A 5784-nucleotide genomic window follows, 5' to 3' on the forward strand; every position below is an offset into this window, starting at 1 on the left:
GGGAGCTCGCTGAAACACAGTGTTCTCTCTACGGTGCCATTTTGTCCCCCGATACACTGGTTCTTAATGCAACCGCTGTGTCAGATTTAAAAAAAAAACTTTTGTAAAAAGCACACCATGCAATAATCTGAGACGGCGCTCAAATATAAATAAAATTTCTCCGCCATGTTGGAGTCAACAGAAATACGAAATTACATCATAAATATTCCCTTACCTTTGATTATCTTCATCAGAATGCAATGCCAGGAATCCTATTTCCACAATAAATCGTTTTTTTGTTTGATAATGTCCAATACTTATGTCATATTAGCAACTTTAGCTAGCATGTGTAGTACACGTGTCCAAACACCGGCGCAAATGAAGGCAAACATCGGACGAAAACTTCAAAAAGTGATATTACAAGTCGAATAAACTGGTCAAATTTAGTAGAGAATCAATCTTCAGGATGTTGTTATCATATATATCCAATAACGTCCCAACCGGAGCATTTCTTCATGTCTGTATAACTAATGGCACACCTGGCCATCCCATGGCTATCGTGCGTGGCCAGGAACTGGCAATCTGCCAGACCAGTGACTCAAATAGCTCCCATCCGCCCCCACATCACACTAGAGGCTTCATTCCACGTTCTACTGACTGTTGACATCTAGTGGAAGGCGTATGAAGTACAAACAGATCCATAAATTACAGGGATTTGAATAGGCGATGACTTTCACATCAACCCTTTTCAGAATTTTCACTTCCTGTTTGGAAGTTTGCCTGCCATATGAGTTCTGTTATACTCACAGACATAATTCAAACGGTTTTAGAAATTTCAGAGTGTTTTCTATCCAACTCTACTAATTATATGCATATTCTAGCTTTTGGGCCTGAGTAGCAGGCAGTTTACTCTGGGCACCTTATTATCCAAGCTACTCAATACTGCCCCTTAGTCCCAAAGAAGTTAGATATCGTGCACCAGCTGTTATTTATAAAAATACATAGTCCGCCGCCCCTTGTCTTACCAGACACCGCTGTTTTATCCTGCCGGTACATCGCATAACCAGCCAGCTGAATGTTGATGTTGTTGTCGTTCAGCCACGACTCCGTGAAGCATAAGATGTTACAGTTTTTAATGTCCCGTTGGTAGTTTAATCTTCTTCGTAACTCGTCGATTTTTATTCTCCAAAGATTGCACGTTTGCTAGCAGAATGGAGGGAAGTGGGGGTTTATTAGATCGCCTACAAATTCTCAGAAGGCAGCCCGCCCTTCGGCCCCTCTTTCTCCGCCTCCTCTTCACGCAGATCACGGGATCGGGGCTTGTTCCCGAGGAAGCAGTATATCCTTGGTGTCTGGCTCGTCAGAGTTGTGAATGGAAAAAAAGGATTCTGCTAGTCCATGGTGAGTAATCCAGTCCTGATGTCTAGAAGTTATTTTCCATCATAAGAGATGGTAGCGGCAACATTATGTACAAAAAACGCAAATAAACAAACAAAAAAAACACAATCAGCTGGGGGCACGTAAAACGTTTGCCTTCTTCTCCGGCACCATCTTATTAAAGGGATATTGGTGTGCATGTAAACGTGGTCAATGTTAGGCATGTTTACTGTACAGCTCTGTGAACTGATAGACTTTTAGTTATAATAATGCTATGGTAAATTAAGCATTTTATGATTATTCCTCGCTCCTACTTGTTTTGTTCCACGGTTTGTCATGGCTGTTATGATATCAATATGCGCAAGTAGTTTAGAGATGTATAGATGCTTGTGTTTGTTATGATATTGTACACACTGAGTGCCAGGGAATGTGTGTAAGATCATTTATCTGAATCCCACCACAAATATGACTACGAGCTCTTTGTACTTTAATAAATGGGCTGTATTAACTGATGGATGTATAGGTTGTCTGTTTACTCATTGTCTAAAAGCATTTTTTAACAGATAAGATAATACAGTTCTTCAGCGATCAATCAGATAATTCATACCTTGCTAGATTGGTTTTAACAAACCAGGTTAAGGTTGAGGTCCTTTGTGGCTCAGTTGGTAGAGCATGGTGCTTGCAACGCCAGGGTTGTGGGTTCGATTCCCACAGGGGAGCAGTATGAAAATGTATGCACTCACAACTGTAAGTCACTCTGAATAAGAGTGTCTGCAAAATATCCAATCAAATTTTATTTGTCACATACACATGGTTAGCCGATGTTAATGCGAGTGTAGCGAAATGCTTGTGCTTCTAGTTCCTACAGTGCAGTAATATCTAACAAGTAATCTAACAATTCCCCAACAACTACCTAATACACGCAAATCTAAAGGGGTGAATGAGAATATGTACATTTAAGTATATGGATGAACGATGGCCGAGCGGCATAGACAAGGTGCAATAGATGGTATGAAATACAGTATATACATGTGATATGAGTAATATAAGATATGTAAACATTATTAAAGTGCCATTATTTGTGACATTGTATAAAGTGACTAGTGATCCATTTGTTGAAGTGGCCAGTGATTGAGTCTCAATGTAGGCAGCAGCCTCTGAGTTAGTGATTGCTGTTTAGCAGTCTGATGGCTTTGAGATAGAAGCTGTTTTTCAGTCTCTCGGTCCCAGCTTTGATGCACCTGTACTGACCTCGCCTTCTACATGGTAGCGGTGTGAACAGGCAGTGGCTCGGGTGGTTGATGTCGTTGATGATCTTTTTGGCCTTCCTGTGACATCGGGTGCTGTAGGTGTCATGGAGGGCAGGTAGTTTGCCCCGCCTGGAGAGCCTTGCGGTTGAGGGTGGTGCTGTTGCCGTACCAAGCTGTGATACAGCCCGACAGGATGCTCTCGATTGTGCATTTGTAAAAGTTTGTCAGGGTTTCGGGTGACAAGCCAAATTTCTTCAGCCTCCTGAGGTTGAAGAAGCGCTATTGCGCCTTCACCACACTGTCTGAGTAAGAGGACCATTTCAGCTTGTCTGTGATGTGTTCACCGAGGCTACAATACTCTTAAAATGTAAATTTACAAAGCACACAGGACGGTCCTTTATGAAGGTAACGGCTCTGTTTAGTAATTAATTTAATCTATAGTGTGAGCTCAAACCATTTATATGCACAAAGGATATTTTGTAGACACCCAACAACTTGAATACCAATATACCTATAAGAAAGCATAAAAAAACAAATGCATCCAACTACCCATATAAAATGAGGACTTGACATGGCAAACAGAAAACAGAAGAGAAGTTGTTTCGTGTTGGAATTGCAGCCATCGTTGGTGTTGTATGATCATTATAGAAGTCTATGGTTATATGACATTTTTACTTGAATTGTTCAATTGAGAAAAGTGACTGATCCAGAGTATGTAATGAATGTGTCAGGAAACCGGACAATGGAATTCTTTCAGGTACGTCCGTGTCCTCCCCGTGAGATGATCATAATGACTGAGTCCTTGACAAGGTTTCTTCGAAAGTCCTAAAGAATCACTTCACAATAATTGGACACTTTAGAATCCATCAGTTAAGTGAGGCCTGTTTCCAAGTCAGAAGAATTTAGATGTTGCATTACATGTGCGTCAAGGGCCCGATTAACCAATCGGGGACAGAGGACACGATGCTGTCAGCTGAAACTCTACATTTATGGGGGAGGGGCCAGAGGGGGGATCTGGAGAGGAAGGGTCAAGGCAGAAACACATTCTACAAGGTAAGCCAATGGATCCATCAATGCTAATGTGTTTGGTATCAGGTGTGGACGTTGATATTCAGTTTGTCTGTGTACAGCAGGAACACATGATTCAGTGCTTACATAGTAAATAGAACCATGTAAATACCTGTAGAAATCTAGAAATCTGAGACCTGAAGTAGTTGTTCCCGTTGCTCTGCAAGTGCAGCGAGTTTTGTGGAGCGATGGGTAAACGATGCTTCGTGGGTGTCAGTTGTCTATGTGTGCAGAGGGTCCCTGGTTCGAGCCCGGGTCGGGCGAGGGGACAGATGAAAGCTATACTGTTACAGCAGCACACCCACTTGGTGCTATTTCAGGGTATTTGTGGGAAGGAGGAATGCTTGCTTGTTGCTCCACACAGTTAATTTAGCCTTTTTCTTGAATGGGGCCCTAAGAATCAGGGCTTTGCGAATATCTGGATAGATTTGCAATCTGATGCGTTGAGTCTTTTTACTTTTTGTGATTTATTTCACAACTACTTTATATTTCCAACAACCTATAGATGAGATTTTCCTCGTTCCTTCTCTGTGCCTCTCAGCCGATGCTCACTCTTCTCCCTGGCTCTCCTGGTTCACATCCCGGGGCCACACGGGCACCCCCACTTCCCCCTTGCCATCCTGCCCACGTTGGATAACCCTGAGTGGGTGGCGGCCTTACTCCAGGACTCCCTGGATGTCCCGAGGGCTGTAGCTGCGGCGGGCCTCCGCCCCAGGGGGCCACTTCTGGAGTTTGGGCCAGAGAACCCACGCCCGGGCCTGCTCAGGGAGCTGGTGTCTGAGAACAGCTGGAGACAGGAGGGCATGAGGAGGGGCCAGAGGGGGGATCTGGAGAGGAGGCCCCTGGGTCCCTTCCCCGGCCACCCCATGGACACTCTGCACTACCAAAAGGGGGGAGAAGAGGGAGGAGGAAACGGGAACAGGGCTCTTACGTCACCTGCGGGCTTCAGGCTTTCAACAGAGAGAAGGGAGGCTTTGGATTACGTTTTGGAAGGAAGTAAAAAAGGAGGAGGGACTAAAACTTGTGGAGGGTGGGGAACTAGGAAATGGGTGAGGCAGAGGGATGAGTGGACAGCTGAAGTACTGATTGACACATGTCAGAGCAATCAATTGTGAGATTATGATTAGAAATGTATCATGAAATAGACTTCCAAACCGTTAAACAAAATGTAAAATCTAGTCTATCATAATTGTTACATTATAAAATGATTGAGGGTATGTGAATGAATCTGATATATTTGATGTCTATGATTGAATTTATCAATGCAAGCCTACAGTGAAAACAGTATTGGCATCGTGTTTATATTTTCTCCAGGTCTGCACAATTAATGAATAGGAATAGAACATACAGCACTACAGAGGGTAGTGCGTAGGGCCCAATACATCACTGGGGCCAAGCTTCCTGCCATCCAGGACTTGTATACTAGGCGGTGTCAGAGGAAAGCCCAAAGAATTGTCAGACTCCAGTCACCCAAGTCATAGACTGTTTTCTCTGCTATCACACAACAAGCGGTACCAGAGCACCAAGTCTAGGACCAAAAGGCTCCTTAACAGCTTCTACCTATTTATATTGACCCCCGTTGGTTTTGTACACTGCTGCTACTCGCTGTTTATTATCTATGCAGTCACTTCACCCGTATCTACATTTACAAATTACCTCGACTAACCTGTACCCTTGGCGCACATTGACTCGGTACTGGTACCCCCTGTATATTACCTCGTTATTGTTATTTTATTGTGTTACTTTTGATTATTTTTTACTTTAGTTTATTTGGAAAATATTTTTCTTAACTCTTTCTTGAACTGCACTGTGGGTTAAGAGCTTGTAAGTAAGCATTTCACGGTATGGTATACACTTTATTCGGCGCATGTGACAACGTTTGATTTGACACCAATAAGGGAAACAAATAGGCTTCACAGCCACTGAAACGTATATTCGTCTATTTTACCTGATAACAGGCCACGTTATTCAGTCCTCAAAAATCATTGGATGAATAAAAGCGAATTATGCCGCGTTCACACGCTAGTTGGCAACTAGGAAACTAAAATGTCCAATTTGCTAACATTGAACACGGTACGTTTATAACTACAACCAGTTAGCGAGGCAGAAA

This window comes from Salvelinus namaycush, chromosome 32 (genome assembly GCF_016432855.1).
Source record: "Salvelinus namaycush isolate Seneca chromosome 32, SaNama_1.0, whole genome shotgun sequence".
In the NCBI taxonomy this organism is placed as follows: domain Eukaryota; kingdom Metazoa; phylum Chordata; class Actinopteri; order Salmoniformes; family Salmonidae; genus Salvelinus; species Salvelinus namaycush.